Here is an 18,411-nt window from a genome sequence, read left to right as displayed (position 1 = left end):
ACGGAGGTACGGGGAGGATTCGCAGCAGACAGCAAGACTGCCACGTCCATGCGAGAGAGCGATGGCTACGATAATCTCTGTTTTTGTCTCCCTATATAATGTTGTACAGCCCATGTGAGGGTTATCCTCTCTGTGAACCAGATGCTTGATTTCACACAGAGGTCCACCAACTGAATTTGATCAGTTATGGAACGATTTACCTCGACAGGCTCCTTCACTCGCTGCTTTTAAACCTCCTTTAAAACACACTTTTACTCCCTGACCTTTGACCCAGTGTGACATGTTGACTCACTACCTCAGACAGCTTAAAAATAGTCTTTTTGTTTTTTGGTGCTGCCTAAAAGAACCGTGAAATATCTGTCCTATATACTGTTATGTTCATATATTTTTGTACTACATCAGGAAACTCAAAAACATAGTTTGTAATATTTTAATCCTTATTTTTAAAACTGTTTTTGTCATTTTTCTTCTCCCATTGCATCAAAAATCATTATTTACACTGAATAAATGAGTCAGCAGCTCTCTTACATTGTTGCTGCAGGTTCATTACTGAACTTTGGAGGTGTTTCTCTGGACCAGTCACTCCTCACAGACACACAGTTGGATGCTACAGATCCTGCTCCATCCTCTTCCTCCATCTTCTTGATGTCGGGGTGGAGTTAGTCTGAGAGGCAAACACACACACTCAGAGGTGCTGTTGTACTGGAAGCATCACACTGACGGGTTTCTAAAGTTCTCATTGATCATTTCATGGAGTTTCTGTGGTAAACACTGTCCTGTGACGTATGTGTTATGGTGAGGGTCATGAGGGCTAACCAGCCCCACTCCTTACTCCTCATATTTCAGCCTGAAGCACAATAACAGCCTAAACCTAACCAGGAGGCTGTAACCTCAAAGGGACTTCATGGTTAGAAATAAAGGTTCAATGAAATGAAGCAGATCATAAAAACATGAGTTCCAACTTTAAAAGAAGCATCCACACGATGACGGCACAGCAGAGGAGCACTTTCTCTAACACACTGATTCAGTTCCACTGACACAAGGACACACACAGGAAGGCACACACACACAAGCCTTTATAAGAAACAACACAATCATCTGCGCTTGACTTGTCAATCCAAGTCCTTAGCCCATGAGCCCGCGGTATCACACCACAGATATTCCCTTACTTTGAAAAAATAAAGCCAGTTTTCAGAACAGACCTGATGTTTATGCGACAGCCTGTTTACCAATATAATCAATATCTGCCCACTGAATACATTGCAAAGTATTCACTGGGCAGCACGTAGTATGTAGATCATTGAAGGAAGAAAGTAATGAATTTGTGCACAAAGCAGATGGAACAGTGTGTGTGACTGTGTCTGACGTCACTGTGTGTGTGAGCCACAGAGAGCTGTGAAAGACAAACATCCAAACTCAGCCTGCAGTTCTGTTCTGTGATTCTACATTTGACTATCCATTGAGTTTGGTGTGTACTTCTGCTTTGTTCAGATGCAGGAGGTAGAGCTGGTCACCTACTGATCGGAAGGTTGATGGTTCGATCCCAGGCTCCTCCAATCTGTGTGTCAAGTATCTTAGGCAAGATACTAACCCCAACTTGCTCTCTGATGGATCCATCGGAGTGTGAATGCACTTAGAAAACACTGAGTACAGATAAAGTTCTCGTGAGAATGGGTGTGATTGGGTGAATGTGACATGTTTTATAGAGCGCTTTGAGTACTCCGGGAGAGTAGAAAAGCGCTATATAAGAATCAGTCCATTTACCATGAAACACCCGGCGACGTATAGCATTTTGTAAAAGCCGAGAAATGCACCGTATCTGATAGCTTGCTGCGAGACCTCACACCGAGCACATCTACTGCTGGTGTGGTGCCTGTTATCAGACCCGGAGTTAGCAACATCCCCCAAGAACCCGAAGAGGAGAGTCCTGGCCCCTAGCCCTGCCAGTGTAGCAGAAATGTTGACGGATGATGATGGCGGCAGCAGCCGTTCTTCTCTGGGTGAGTAGCTTAATGTTGTTCGTGTGTAATTCACATTGAGTAGGCTAACCACGTTATTACATTAATGTAATGTGGCAGGATGAATGTTATCCCCCGGTCCAACCCACTTTCAGCCTGGCACATTAGGGGGCGCTGGTATAAATAGTGGCCATTTGAGTGTCCCTGGGTCGCTTGCCTGTGATCTCCTTTTTGGTCACCTGACTTCCCTTTGGTGTGGTAGAGATCATTTGCGGGTTACTCTTCTGAAGCCTCCATCGCGGCTGGTCGTAGCTATAGAAGCCTCCTCTGAGCTATTCTGCTTACGTTCTATGACACGGCTTACTTGGTACGTAATCAACTTTTGTTACGCTCTCTGCCTTCTATTGTTCTTTTATAGTAATTATTTATTATGCTTCGCAGGAAGTGTGGGCCTTAGTTTTGCGCCAAGCTACGCGAACTGAAGTGCTGCTGCTTTGCCTTGCTGTGCTTTTACCGTCTGTTCCCATTGCGAGATTGCTTTCCCTGCTGCTGTCAGCTTTTACAGTGGACGTCGGCGTGGACAACGGCCATATGCATGCCGGTTATCGGAGTCAGCTGGCGTGCATATTGATTGACTGTTAACTTTTCGTCGTGTGGACGGCAAGTTGGAGCAGTACGGCGATTCCGTTTGCTCCAGATTTTAGAGTTTTATCCAGATTGTATGTTGTTTTATTGTTTTTGATTTGTAGTTTGGATTTTTGTTACACCACTGGTGGGAGGCCCTTTTTCTAGCTGTAGATCACCAGTGTGGTCCTGCAGTTGGGTTATCCCCCGGTTAGTTTGTTGTAATATATTAAAATTTTCTTTGTTTCTTTTATTCACATGCGGAGTGCCGACGTGGAGGAGACTAGGGTAAATGGTAAATGGACTGGTTCTTATATAGCGCTTTTCCACTCTTCTGAGCACTCAAAGCGCTTTACACAACTTGTGCATTCACCCATTCACACAACTGACATTCACACACATTCATACTCCGATGAATGCATCGGAGAGCAATTTCGGGTTAGTATCTTGCCCAAGGATATTTGGCATGCAGACTAGGGGAAGCCGGGAATCGAACCACCAACCTTCCGATCAGTAGATGACCTGCTCTACCACCTGAGCTACAGCCACCCAGGGTGCCTTGGTGGTGGGATCCCTTGAGTGTACACACCTGCCTTGTTTAGTTTATTAGTGTGAGTGTGTGTGATAGTGTGCTGCACTTGTGTTTTGGGTGTGTTTTCTTTCTTTAGTTTGTGTGTGGCATCCCTGCCCCTCCACTGGTAAGCCTCAGCTCTGAATACCTTTTTAAGCATATTTGTACTTGAATATTTATGATTGTGCTTTTATATGGTGTTTTAAATAATTATTAATAAATTGTCAATTTGTTTATCATTGAACCTCATCTCTGGACTGAGTATAGCGAACCTAAGTGCCTTTCTGGTGATTTAGTGTTACTTTCAGTATTCTCTGGGTGAAATTCCCAGGGTGGCGTTGTCTTTTTAAAACTGCAAAGAGTATTCACTTTACTTCTACCTCGTCCTGCCACAGTAAGGTGAACAACCAAAAACCGTCGTAGTTACATGCGGCTGTCTTCTTGTTTGATAGAGTGATACCATATATGTCCTATAGCTGCAGAAAAAGCTAACATTGTTATCTTTTTCCAAAAAAACCAACTAAACATGAGAGATTTTAGGACAAAGTTTGTGTTCTACATTCTTTAAGCACTGATTCGAGCACTGATTAAGCACAGGCACCGTTTGAAAAGTACTGGTTGGGCACCGGTATCGGATAAAACCTAAACGATACCCATCCCTACTCCTAACATGCTTCCTTCCTCCTCTTCCTTTTCTTTCAGCCATCAATAGCATGACAGTCTTATTCATTATGATCCACGCATTTTATTTGGTAAAGCTTTAGTTCAGAAGGCCCTTACTAATGCAACACTCCCCATTTACCCAGGCTGGCACTTGGAGTACACTGGCTTGTGGCCCCTTGTGCCAGCATTAGTGCTTTCATCCTTTCTGCTGCTCACAATTCACCGATCACACTTTGACTATTACCATTAAAACAAGAGTCAGATAATTTAGCAACAGAGCTACGATACTTTAAATGTTAAAGTTTCATGATTCACGTGTGGATGTTGCATAAGAAAAGCATGATGTATAAAGTATAAGTGTTTCTGACCAGTTGTTCATGTTCCTTCATTTTTCCCTGAAATCTATCAAATACTGTCCAACAGACTGATGGCACAGCAGTGCAGAGGCTGCAGAGGCTGCAGAACCTGCGTCTGCATCGGAGAGCAACATGGGGTTAGTATCTTACCCAAGGACATCATGCAGACTGGCATTAAACCACCAACCTTCTGGTTAGCAGGTGACCTGCTCGACCACCTGAGTTCCAGCCACCTTATCAAAGTGACCAATCACATTAGAATCCTGTCCTGCTTTGGGCTCCGCCTCCAAACCATCCAAAGCGGGTTTATTTGCACCATGTATGCAGGTAAACTCAAACATCCATTCAGCTGCTTCAGAAGGAAAATGTCAGCTTGTGGTTTCAGTCACAGGAAACTCACAGGTTAGAGTCCAGCCAGAGGGCTTCTGTTGTTTATCTGTAAAGTCTTTACATGTACAGAAATAAATAATTATGTGGACACATCTGGATCATCAGCAAACATGAAACCAGGTGACCACCAGGACCAAGGTGACTGCTGACACAGAGTTCATACTCTAACTGCTAGCTGCTCTGCTAGCTAAGTTAACTGACGTTAAAGGTCAGAGTAAAGAAATGACGTGATGCTGCTGGGAGTGACACCACAGACTAGCAGCATTTAGTTACTCAGCATATAATGCAGTTAATCTGAAATCTCTTTTTCTCTCTGAAACAAAGTGACAGCAGACTGAGTCAAAGACAGAAACCTTATTTAAACACCAAATATTCACCGGCTTCACTTCCTGATCCAGGATTCAAAGAGGACGTTGCACTTACTCAGCTTCTTCCCATGAACGTCTTCCCTCTGCAGCTCTGCTGTCTGGACCAGGTCTGTGTAGAAACAGAGACAATCTTCTGCTTCATCAGTCCTCTGTGTCTGCAGGCTGAAGTCACATTAAACACTTCACACCAGCAAAGAGTCTGAAGCTCAAAGGTCAAAGGTCAGCTGCTGCACCTTGTGTGATATTGTTTGATCAATAATTAACCTGCAGCAGGTTTCTGCTCCAACTCCAACACACTGAACAACCCTGAGAACAAATCAGAGGATGTGGGTGTGTCTGCAAGCTTCAATAGTATTAAACACCTCACACCAGCAATGAGTCTGAAGCTCGCAGGTCAAAGGTCAAAGGTCAGCTGCCACACTGTATATAATATTTCAATATGTATACAACCTGACTGTGGGCGTGTGTGCAGCTATAAACAGTTTAAACATTAAACACTGAACCATAAAAGAAGCTTAAGCTGCAGCTCACAGGTCAAAGCTCAGCTGCTGCAGCCAGTTATGACTTTACATAAATCATCATGTTTTCCCTCTCAGCACTTGGGCTGTTTTGACTCAGCTACACTATGGCAAATGGCCAATGGTTCCACAGCTGTTCTTGTTCACAGCATCATCCAGTTAGAGCGGAAACTGTATAATGCAATGATGATGTTCCAGCGTCATGCTGCAGTTGTTGCTCCTCCTCCACATGCTTACCTGCCACAGTTTAACTCCGCCTCTCAAACAGTCATGTCACCTGATCTGCATGTTTTGTTGTACGATGACATCATCTTGACGTTGACGAGGAGGGCGAGAAAAACTAGTTTTGTCCTGCAGATGGCGATCTTGCACCGTGTTCAGAGAGCCGACACTTTGATGATGCTGGTCTACTCAACTGAGGTCGTGACACACACACATGAGTTAGATTTATTTATAGGAAAGAGGTTAGTCATGTCTGGTTGAAACTGCAAAATTGTCTCGGTAAAAGAGGAACCGTTCCTTGTTGTCTCGGCAAAAAAGAGGAACAATTTACTTTAAGACAAAAACAGAAAGGTAGACAGGAAAGTGCCGGCCATGAAAATAGAAGATGATCTTCTTTCGAACTGTGTTAAAAGTCATTGTGGTGTTGATCTGATCTATGTATAAAATGTATCTGTGACGTTAAAGGGGCGTCAGTAAATTTAAGCCCTGACGGTATAAAAATCTGTGTATGCTTTGAGTAAGTTGAAGATCAATTGCTGTCTGCGTACAGAGCTGTTCTTCCCACACGTGTGTATTCATTAAAATCATTGTTTGACCAAGATCTTCTGGACCATGGGTGTTTGTACTCTCCTTCCTCAATTTTTGAACCTTAACAATGTATAATGTAATTTAACATGTTGATAATGGTTGTAGTGGGCTTGTAATGTAAATGTGTTCTGATTAAATGTGACATTAATGGTGATGCTGCATAAACCTGATAAAACAGTTCTATTAGTGGGTCTGTGTGATCAGCATCAGTGGGTGAAGGTGAGGCCTTGACTAGTAGAACGTCATGTTGGTGTTTGACAACACATGAGCCAACATCAGACTCCGAGCGCTACGATGCTCAAGATCAGAAGATCCAGTGTGACATCATCGTTACCTGGCAACAGCAGCCCTCAGCCCATCTGACTTTATTGGAGGATATTTACACCAGCAACACTGTTTAGTTTGATATGACGGATTAACAACATGCTGTGATGTCCAGTTCATCTGTAATAGATACCGGATCTAATCAGTCAGCAGATATTTGATCACCTTATTTATAACTACACTAGAAACAAACACAACTGTGTTGGTGATTCATGCAAACTTGCATATCAGCCTTTTAAGGTTTTGTAGTATTGAGAACAAAGAGGTTGTGTTAGGGCTGAAAAGCCCGACTTGTTCTCCTCTGCAGGTCATCAAATGCATCACAGAAGTTTGTATTTGCAGAAGCCTGTATATGTTTGATGGCTTTATTATTCTCTGTTCAAAGACAATAAATGTGGAAAATGTCTCATGTAGTATCAGCGTCATTTAAAAATGACTGCAAACATTTAGAGAACATGTGCTGCTGTTTGTCCTACATGTCCAACACTGAACTAACCCTGAAAACGTGATGGCAGGTGTCAGATTGGAGTTCACATGAAATATCGGCTGCATGAAGACTGGAAAATATAGATGATAAAAATATGCAGCCAAACATTTGTGGACATGGATAAACTCTCTGATCCAAAAAGCAGGAAGTGACACAGCTAGAAAATGAAAGTGTGTAACAGCTGAAGTCAAATGTAATGCAGAGTTGAATCTGCACTTGGATCCATCTGTGAAAGGTCCACATGTAGGGATCACATGAGTCATGATGTTTGTCAGTCCAGCTTGAAAACTCCATCTACTGTGGGCTACATATACTGGGCTGGTAGCTCCATAGTGCTGGAAAGAAACTATTCAATGTGCATATTTTAAAATCAGAGGCTCTTCTAACACAGGAGCCATGTTGAGTTTAGATTCCAGCCGACCACCGGCAGTCTGAAATGGAATGAAGCCCATTGACAGCCAGCAGGTCTAAACAGGAATGGAACGCATCCATGGATAATACACCACTTTATTTGAAGACATCTGTAGCACTGCCTCAGTTCTGGATGTTTCCACAGACTCCTCTGGCCTCTGTGCACCTAAAGAAAAGGTCAAAGGTCAGCAGCACATGTAGTTGGGATAAGTTTTCATTTACAAACAACAGTCGCACTGTGACAAAGTGGAGGAGCAGTTGCAAGGAGAAGTGGATATAGGAGGTGACAGTGTCCGTAAACTCGTCCAAGCTGTTAGAAGCAGCCTTCATTGTGTCCCAGTCTGTAGACTCCAAACACGTGCGAAGCTCCTCCACAGCCTCGTTGCTCCACAGTTTTTTGGTCCTCACGACAGGTTTGGAGAGCTTCAGCCTCTGTCTGTACGCGGGGATTAGGTGGATCATGACGTGGTCAGAAAGTCCGAGTGAAGCGCGGGGCACCGCGCGATAGGCCCCGCTGATCGTGCTGTAACAATGGTCTAATGTCCTCTCCTCTCTGGTCGGGCATTTAATATACTGCTTGTATTTGGGAAGCTCATGGCTCAGATTGGCTTAGTTAAAGTCCCCAAGAGCAATGATGAGAGAGTCCGGGAATGTCCGCTCCATGTGCAGTATCTGCTCCGCGAGTGCGCACTGAGCTGCCTGCGCATCCGCATCTGGCGGGATGTAAACAGCGGCCAGGATGAATGAAGCAAACTCCCGCGGAGAATAAAACGGTTTGCAGTGAATAAAAAGGTATTCCAGAGAGGAAGAGCAGTGCTGAGCAATCACTGTTACGTCTGTGCACCAGCCACTATTAATGTAGAAGCAGACACCTCCACCTTTGGTCTTACCGGAGAGAGAGGCCTGCCGGTCCGCGCGCAGCAGATGAAAGCCCTCCAGCTTGAGCGCGCAGTCCGGGATGTCCTCACAGAGCCACGACTCCGTAAAACATAAGACACAGGAGGAGGCAAAGTCTCTGTTCATGCTTCTCATCAGGGCCAGCTCGTCTATCTTATTCCTGAGTGAGCGTACATTGGAAAGGAAGATCCCAGGAAGAGCAGTTCGCAGTCCGCGTCTCCTCAGACGCACGAGTGCGCCGGCTCGCTTTCCTCTCTTTCGGCGTCTCACTTTCCTGATCAGAGTCTGCAGTAAATCTGCCGCAGATGCGACAAATATTGGAAGTAAATCCACAGGTGTTGTAGTCCTGTAGTTAAGAAGCTCTTCTCTGGTGTAAGAATATCCAGAGGAGTGCCCAGACACAGAAGTTATGCACAAAAACAAAACAGAAGTAACGCACTGAAGCACCAGGGCATCCATACGCGGCGCCATCTTGGATTTGGATGCCCATTAACCTTATAACTCCTGGTGTGTGTCTGTGTGTGTGTGTGTGTGTGTGTGTGTGTGTGTGTGTGTGTGTGTGTTTGTGTAGAGAGAGACAGCCAGGTTCATAATGGATATAAGGAAGTTTTTTCCAAAAAAAGGAGCCACATTCAGGTAAAAGTGTAAAATCAAATGATCCGTCAATCAAGAATAATGTTGGATCAGTGTTTCAGTATTTATATCTTTTATGTGGTTGGGTTATTTGCCTTTTGGTTGAAAGTACACTGAGAGAGGACTTTTTGTTAGTGATCTTAATAGGGCTTTGGAGTTGACGTCATGCCGCAATGCATTGTGGGAGCGCAGCGCCATTTTCTACGAATCAAAACAAACACACTGTGTTGGAACGACGACTACAAGAAAGATGCTTAAGAGCCTCTCAAAAGAGAATGAACTGTATAGAGACCGATTGCGTCCAGAGGCGAAGCAGCGGTACTTGCAGAAAATAGCGTGCATTGGAAATGTGGACCCGTATGAAATACGGCCGTGGAGTAGAAACCCTGAAGACCAAGCACTACTGACGTAGCCTGACATATTTTCGTACCTTGTCTGTGGAGTCAGCGCGTACAAGTCGTCATTCAAACAAAGGTAAGTCAGCTCGAGTACTGCGTGTGAAATGCGTTTGATTTCCCTGCAAACATTCAGATTAGTGCAGCATAAATTCATTCATGAGGGGAAATTACAGTGAGAACATGTGGAGGCTGTTAGAGGGATAACATAGTGAGTTCAGTGCATTGATGAGACATTGTCCTGAAGGATTTAGTTATTCTTTATGGTTAAAGAAATTGCACTAATTAATTCACATTTATTATAAATAATCCTAATTACACATCTTGCTTCCATGTTTGTATCCTGTGTCACTAAAAATAAATTTTATTTTAGTTTTATACTTTGATTAATGACCTGCAGAATCTCCTTATCATATTAAGTGATTCATAATTGTCACTTTATGCTTTCTCCATCTTGAAAGTGATGACATCCTTGCATTACATGCTTTAGGTTCATTTTCTGCAGGCAGGTTTCTGACAGAGAACAGGCAGATTTACACTATAACATGCAGCGTTCTATAGATGGACACATAAAGAAATGAAAAATTACATGTATGTGCTAACTTTCTAAACACTTTGTTACATTTATGATAAAGTAGATAAAACATATTTACGTCGGCCTTGGCTCATAGTTCTTGTCTTTAAATGAACTTTGTCTGTGTGTGTTTCAGGTCCTGCACTCTAAGACTGAATCAACCAGCATTGCAGCCATGGGTCACTGTGAGCATCACAGGGAAGGTTGAAGTCGCCCACTGCACCTGTATGGCCGGAGTCGCAGAGACCTGCAGCCATGTCGCTGCTCTTCTGTTTAAAGTAGACGCAACAGTGTTGATCTGTGGCACAAGGACTGTTACAGATGAACCTGCATACTGGGTTTTGCTGGGTAATGTGACCAAGATACAGCCAGAGGTTGGCCATAAGATGGACTTCTCCTCTTCAGCTGCCCAAAAAAAGGCTCTTGATCAAAACATAAACAGACCATCCGTATTGACAGGTAAAAGGAGCCGTCCTCAAAACAGAAAAATCCCACCTGCTACTGTGGAGGAGTTGTCACTGCTATTGGATACTTTGCTGGAACACAGTAAAGCTGTGGGTTGTGGGAATGACCCATAATGTTTTTTCTAGGGGTCTAGATTTATGCCTGTAGTGCACTGCCGTGTAAATAATTTGCATTTACTGAATATCTACTGACTGAGTCCCACTGTTCAAAAGTTGAATAAAGAAACAAACTAATTTTTGCCTCTTTTTTTATTAAAACCACCTTATAGAACATCACATCAGTTACAGTGTAGAATCCATGTCATTTATAGTTTACAAATGACAAAATGTTTACACAAAATCATGAGTGTTTACATGATATCACCCACTAACATTACTTTATTTACTGTATCTTTTGAAAAAATACAGCAATTTTAACAGCACAAGACTTAAGAATATTTAACAGGAGCAGGTTTCATTTTTCCCTGGTTTTACTACCACACTGTTCACCAAAACGCAGCAAACCTTCACCATCTTATCCAGAAGGGTCACCTCTTCACCCTCACATGGAAGTAGTAATCTGATTGGCATGGTGGTATGTTTGAAGCAGGTCCCTCGTGTAGCACTGGAACTCAGTAACGATGTGTTTCATCCATTTCATCGGCTCGTTTGCTGCAATAATGCCAAATAATTAGCAACTCTATAAATAGAAGGTAGTTCTGCAAAATCACTCAGTAGGATGTTTGTTCTAATTTGCTATGAGCTCAGAGCGCATAGAAAATAAAACTAATAGGCTATAAAGAGTGATATGAACATATTTAGAACTTACCGGAATGAAAATGTCTGGAGCACCAACAGATATTTGGAGATGGAAGAGAACTGCACGTCAGCTCGTCTCACAGCTGCTATCCAGGCTGGACGCCTTCGTCTGGTAACATCGATACACGAGCTGCTCATGTTGCTTCCAGGTTGGGAAAGAATGAAAAGATAAACCCTTTTCAAGCTTATTCTCTTGCCGGTCGTGTGATCGAACATTGCAGCTGACCACACAGCAAATACGAACCATGGCTGTTGTGTGTGCCTTCGCTCCCTTTTCACTTGCGCTAGACCCCCAAAATGGCAGATCGGGCCAAAATCCTTTCCACGCCCACCCCCGTGACATCACGCTCCAAAGCCCTATAGTATTTTTTTCATGTTAATGTAATTTTTCATCTAATTGAATACAATCTATTTGTGTATGATTGTCAGTCCAAAGAGGGAGAGAGGAAAGAGAGGAACGTGAGGAGAAGCACAAGGTCAGGAAGAACCAGGTAAGCAAACAGACAGGGAGCAGTGACAGGCACAACACAAACTGTTAAACTGACAAAGAAAGAAAAAACCTGATTTTACTCACAATCTGGAAGTTGTGTCCTCCCTATATTAAAGCTGCTGTACAGAATCTGCAAAACAAACTGGGTTGAAACATTTTTGACCCTCTTTAATAACATTCCAACATAACATGATCATTGATCGGGGAGATTAAAATTAATTATATATTTTTATGTGGTTCAGCCACAACTCTACTAAAACCTCAGCCAGTAATAGGTAGGCTAACTTTTGGACCGTCCAGTTGTCTGTATGACTGCCGCAGTACGTGCACCACATTTGCACACTATCAGAAAGCACCAAACAGCCCTGGTGGAGTGAGGAGCTGTAAAGTGAAGCAGAAGCTCTGTTTCTAAAAATGTTTAAGCTTGTTTCAAAGATTCTGTACTGCAGCTTTAGATGTTTTCCAAAAGCACACAGACACTTATCAGTGTTTCTCACACTTTTTACAGTGTGGACCACCTGATAAAAATGTCAAGCTCACCTAAGGACCACTATGAAAGCATGAAACTCATAAATCTTACAACACAAAATTAGTATTATTAAATTAGTAAAATTAGCAACCTTTTCATACATTGTATACATTCTTCCACAGGCAAAGTTGCCTCCATTTTTATATATATTTTTTAAATATTTTGTAATAATTTATTTGTAATAATTTATTCTGTTTCGGGAGTGTTTTTTTATGCATCTGTATTATATTATACACACACATTAAAAGTGAATCTCTGTCCAAAAAATGCACTCAGTTTACTTTTTACTCACTGTGAGCATCATTCATTATTCTCCCCCAGTAATGAAGGTTAGGATATGTATTTCTTTTATTCTAATCCATTCTTCTTTTGCAGCATTTAAATAACCTTTATCAGATTTGATGGTTTTGTTACAGACTTTTCAAAAATAGTGTTTTGCTTTTCTTTCACAAATGTTGGGATTAAATTGTGTTAAAATGTACAAAACAGTGATGTCATGTTTTGTGACGAGGACCCAGGCACAGAGAAACTTGATGAATTTAAGAATCGTATGATTTAATAAAGAAATTTGCAGACTTGCACAGAGATGGTAAAATTATGATGACTGATAACGGAGACGAAGACAACAGACGATGAGGACAGGGAGGAACAGGGGTTTAAATGCACCAAGGAGACAGTCAGAGAGAACTCGGGACAACTGGAGGCATTTAGGGATGCAGGGACTGACAGAGATGGGGAAGAAGTCTCATTGTGACAAGTAAAGTTTATCTTGCCTGGCTGTGCAGCTCTCCTGGTGCTCAGCACCCCCAAAGCTCTGATCCTAGAATCGCCCCTGTTTCAACTACTTATTGTTTCAAACTTAACTATCTAATAAAATGAACTTAAATGCGAGAGTTGCCTATGACGGCAGCTGCAATCATTGTAGAACTCCACAAACATCACGTGTTGTTTTCCACATGTAAGATCAGCAAACATACAGAAACTTCCTGTTGCCACACACGGCCTCTAAAATCTCTTCCACGCTTTCTGTCTGAAGTCCACTCTCTGTGTCGGATCCACAGGAAACAACAAGATCTTATTAACATGGTTTTCAATGTGTCTCCTTACAAAAAGTCCAACCAATGAACAAATGTGTGTATTTGTGGAGGCCGAACAAAAGCATGACACATTTCTCTGTTTCTATAAACTGGTGTCAAACACAAATATGAAGAGTTTCACTGACAGACTCCAAAATGCCCCCACAGTGGATCAAAGGGAAATCCTACAGTGTGGCCAAAGACTCTTAATGGCTCCAACATCAACACATCCACAATGTTGGATCCAGTTCTGCCTCACAGAGTTACTAAGACACACCCTCTGCCAGCATCACAACAGCTCCACCTGCTTCACCTGCCTCCTCAGCATGGGACTGGAGCTGGGAATTGAACAATCTTAACATTTAACCACTGACTAATGTTTCTTTGACACAGGGTTACAGGTTTGGAGTGGAGCTGCTCCAAGAGAAACCCTGGAGAATTTTTCAGAGACAATGTGCAACATTCTTGTGCATGTCTCATTGTGTGGAGTTGACACATGGCGAGAGCCGTGTGGCAAAAGAGGAGTGTCAATATTTTAACTTGCAGATGTTGTGACGTGCCCTGAGAAGGAGTGACTGAAGGAGATCATCCACAAGATGGAAGCTGAGGCCTGGAGAGAGGCTTCAGGAGGATCATAGAGGAGTAGAGATCACCTTCAGCACAGCAGACATCCCACAGTGAGCTGTGCTACTGAGCTTCCAGAAGATCGTCGAGAGGAGACTTTGAACAGCAAACAACCAGAAGGAGTGAAAGAGATTCAACGTTGACGTTGAGGAAGACAACTAGGGTGTACGATGTGCTCTGCCCTAATTCTTCAGCGGCGTTGGAACAGAAGCAGAAGGATGAAGGGAGCGTGCCAAGCTCTAATCGACGGTGCAGAGAGGAAGTTCAGCGATGGAATTGTGATTCTGTGAACAGCACAGACGCCAGGGGACTGGGAAATAGCTGACAGCACTTTTCCCAAGGATGGAGATCACCTAAAGTGTGTCACTGTGCCATGCAGACTTGATACTGCAGAGGGGCTTTTGTTTACATTTGCATCATGTGTTACACTTTTTTAATCTTTAATTTTAAATTGAAACTAACATTTAAAAACATTTGGTACAATGTGGAAAGAGGAAGAGTATTTCCACCAGGAGCAGAAACGTCTGACTCAGCATGACGATGCTGTTGGTGGATACTGAAGAGCTCAGCCTGTCAAGACAGGATTAGGTTATCGTTTTTAAACATGTTTATTCAATTATATTCTGAGGCCAGTTATCTGGTATAATCTTTGGAAGTCTATTAAAATAAAAATAAAATCAGATGTGTGGTCTTTTGGTTGTTTTTGTTTTGTTCAATAAGCAGATGTTGGTGTTTCAGCAATGCAGTAACTTAAGTTTAAAAGGCTTGTTAGAAACTATGAAACACATCATACAGACTTGTGGACATTAGAAGACGACTAATAATCATCATGAATAAGACTAAAGGCAGGAAGGTGTCCTTTATAACTAATAATATTAATAACTAATAATATTAATATCATAGTCTGTCTGCAGCTGAGACAATACAAACTCAAACTGTGGGGAGAAGATTATATCACTTCAGTTTAAATTGACCTGGAAGAGCCACATTTTCACAGACTTCTTTATTTACAGCATCTTTTACGTGCTGTATAGATTATACAGTTAGGTCCATAAATATCTGGACAGAAAGAACTTAGTTTCTGATTTTGGTTCTGTACATACACTAAAATCTATTTTAAATGCAACAACTCAGATGTGTTTGAAGTGCAGACTTTCAGCTTTAATTCAGGGGGTTGAACAAAGAGATGCAGAAAAATGTGAGGAACTAAAGCATGTTTAACACAATCCCTTCATTTCAGGGGAAATGTAGAGGAAAAATTAGAAAAATTAAATAACTTAATTAAATTAATTAAATAATAAGATTGTCAGCTGGTAACCAGCTGAAAACCAGCTCCATGCGACCGCTTATCCTGGTCCCAGTGTTAGTGTCAGTGAATCCAGTTAACAGAAAGATATCCTGGATATACTTGACTGACTTTTTAGACTCAAGATTAATAATCATAATAAAAATTATAGTCTAACATCCAGAAATCTGCACGATGTGTTTCATTATGTCTAACAAGCCTTGTACAGTTAAAGCTAACAGTTACTACATGACTGAAACACCAACATTATCTCTTTTATTAAAACATGCATATTAGGGCTGGCATCGTCACTCATGTCTAGAATCGATTTGATTCAATTTGATTCAATTTGATTCAATTTGAATCAGGGAAATTTGGCCTCAGACAGTCAGAAATATTATAATTCAGGTCATGCATCAGTACATTTCTATATTTTTATATGTATAAAAAGAAATCTGACACTTGCGAGACTTTATCAAAGGTGTGAGCGTCACAGCAGATGCCTTTGTGTCAAAGTAGCTGAGGATCAAACAGAAAAACATGAAGGTTTTCCTGGCCTGGGATTTTATACAAATATTCTGCAGTACATCAAAAACAAAAGAAAACCATTAATGAACATATGAACATTACCTGATGCTGCTGACGTGAAGCAGAGCAAAGTTACAGAGGTTTGATTACAGACACAGCTGAGCATTTTGCAATTTTGCATCATTTTAAAAAGTTTAAATTTGTTCAGTATTGAACGGCAGAAATGAGGCTTTGTTTTCAGAAGTAAGTAAAAGAAAAAAAAACAGCGGCCGACAGGCTGTAAGAACGGTAGACTTGTGCGTAACAAGCAAGCGAATAATGCAGAAAACAGATTTTTAGACGGGAAACTGTTCTTGAAGTACAGAGAGAGAGAGAGAGAGAGAGCTGTGCATGAAGTGTGATTTTATCCTGGTGGCAGCAAAACAATCAGAGGGAATTCATGACGATGTTTATGTGAAGCGTAGTTTGGAGCTTCTTTTGCTGCTGGTTTACTCAATACTGTTTGGAGAGAGATCAAACCTGCAGCTTCAGAATCAGCGCAAAAAGGGCGTAAACACAAAGCGCGGAGCCGCCGAAACATCAGAATCAGCGAGCTGTCGGCTTTCAGCTCGTGTCCGTGCAGTCAGGTGAGAAAGTCACATCTCACTGATTCTGATGCGTCGGCGGCTCCGCGCTTTGTGTTTACGTCTTTGTGCAGAATCTGTGTTCCTGTTCTCATTTACTGTTTTAGCTGTTTGGTGGTTGTTGAAATTTTGGGAGGTTTAACCTGAGATTCTGGCGTTTTGGCCAAAATAAATTTATATTAAAAATCGATTCAGGGTTTTAATGAATCAATATCACGTTATCCAAGCGAGAATCGATTTTAATCGATAAATCGATAATCAAAACCACCCCTGATGCATATACACGGGTCACACTGCTTATTGAAACCCCCCAAACATCAGATCTGAATCAGACAGGTTTCTGTTTTTTGTTTTCAAAGTTTAGACTTTGCTTCTATTGGACTTTTTATCAGTAACACGGGCTTAATGTTTGCAGGAACAGTTGAAACTAACATAAACAAATAACTCCAGAGGTGATAGTCAGCAGGGGGTTTACAAGTTGTGTGCCGCGTTGTCGGCGGTATAAGCTCGACCACTTGCAAGGTGAGCTGGCAGACATCACTGAACTCATCAGAGATGATTAGGTTCATTTTGACAAAGTGAGCAGATATTTAACCTCCTAGTGTCATGGTCCTGGGTCATTTTGACCCAGTGTTCTTAGTTTTTCTGTAGTTTTGTATTTTGTTTCTTATGTCCATTGGATTGTTTGGTTTGGTATTTGGATTCCCTCTGTGTCCATGTTTTTATTGTGGTGTTTGCTCTGGTACCGTGTTCCCACCCTATGTGTTCTGTGTTCTCCTCATCCCCTCGTATTCATCCTTCTTCTCTGCCTCTCTCTCTGCCTCTCTCTCTCCGTGCTCATCTCTGTGTACTGTGTTGTGTTTAAGGTCCACATCTTGGTGTCAGTATCGTCAGTTTCGTGTCCTCCCTGCTCGGCCATGAGTAATTGTCTTCAGCTGTGTTCCCCGTGTGTTCCCACTCCCCTCGTTACCTTCTGTGTATTTATGTCAGAGTGTCCCTTTGTTCTGTGTTGCGTCGTCCCTCTAGGTTGTGTGCATTTTCCGTGTCTTCCCAGCGCCTCAGCTTTTAGTTGCTCCCAGTATAGTTTTATATGACTTCTTATGTTCCTGTTAATAAAGACCGGCCTTTGAGTTCATCCCCGTGTGTCTAGAGCCGTGCATTTGGGTCCTCTCTTGCCTTCACACAGCCGCCGCATGACACCTAGGACCTGGCGTCCACATATGTGGACATCACATTTTGGGTTGTTTAGACCAAAATACTACATTTTGCTCTACAAGGGCCTGATATCCACTCACAAGGATGTTATACTGCCACTGTGCTATCGAAATTTTAGACAAATATCCTCATATGTGGCTCTCATTTTTCTCAGAAACAAAAATTAGGTAAAAAAAAGAAAAAAAAAATCTGGTAATTCTTTGTTTTTACATTCATCAGGTCCCAATCAGCCCAAATATCAAAGAGAAACTAAAAATGAATGCCACGGAGGAGTTTGGGTCTTAGGAGGTTAAAGATTGTGCCACTACATTCTTGTCTAGAAGATATTAAAGTGTATTTGGTGACACACAAAAAAGGGTAAAGTTTAAGTATAGTTTGGGTCCACACATGTCCAAACCCTGGTGTGTAGGCCTACTTAGTTTTGAGAAATTGTCATGGGACCGGGGTCTGGGTGACCCAGGGCCTGTAAGAAGTTATGGACATGTGTGTTTTTGGTGCTGCTGTCTCCTGTTTCCATGTTTGTGTATCTAGGTGTGTGTGTGTGTCAGCCAGGAGCCTGGCCACACCTGCGGAGGAGAATTACTCACACCTGCAGCTGATCAAGCCTCGTCAGAGGAGCTACTTAGGAGTGTGGTGGAGCTGTCTCCGATGCTGGATCATTGCGTAACTTCACGTTAGTCTCTTGGCGAGTTAGTTAAGGTTAGTCTGCCGCATTGTGGTGTTGCTGACGGCTGCCTCTTTGTTATTCCCCAGGAGGAGTGTGGAGACGAGAGGGCAGCGAGCACGGGGTGCTCAGACAC

General features: G+C 42.3%; 2 protein-coding genes across 2 annotated transcripts in view; both read right to left on the bottom strand.

Annotated features, from left to right (window-relative positions):
* Positions 1-5,012, bottom strand: part of LOC146634560 (protein NLRC3-like) — a 92,353-nt gene extending 87,341 nt beyond the window's left edge. Inside the window, exon 1 of the mRNA XM_085377361.1 lies at positions 4,986-5,012. The gene's annotated coding sequence lies outside the window, so the exon portion shown is untranslated. The remainder of the gene's footprint in view (positions 1-4,985) is intronic.
* The window catches only part of LOC146634559 (protein NLRC3-like), a 188,647-nt gene extending 183,603 nt beyond the window's left edge, over positions 1-5,044 (bottom strand). Inside the window, exon 1 of the mRNA XM_085377374.1 lies at positions 4,986-5,044. The gene's annotated coding sequence lies outside the window, so the exon portion shown is untranslated. The remainder of the gene's footprint in view (positions 1-4,985) is intronic.
* Between the last annotated feature and the right edge of the window lie 13,367 nt (positions 5,045-18,411).

This window comes from Diplotaxodon limnothrissa, linkage group LG3, assembly GCF_057381915.1.
Source record: "Diplotaxodon limnothrissa isolate DT_005_m linkage group LG3, D_limnothrissa_male_GT1.1, whole genome shotgun sequence".
Lineage (NCBI taxonomy): Eukaryota > Metazoa > Chordata > Actinopteri > Cichliformes > Cichlidae > Diplotaxodon > Diplotaxodon limnothrissa.
This window is presented reverse-complemented; position numbering and strand designations above follow the sequence as displayed.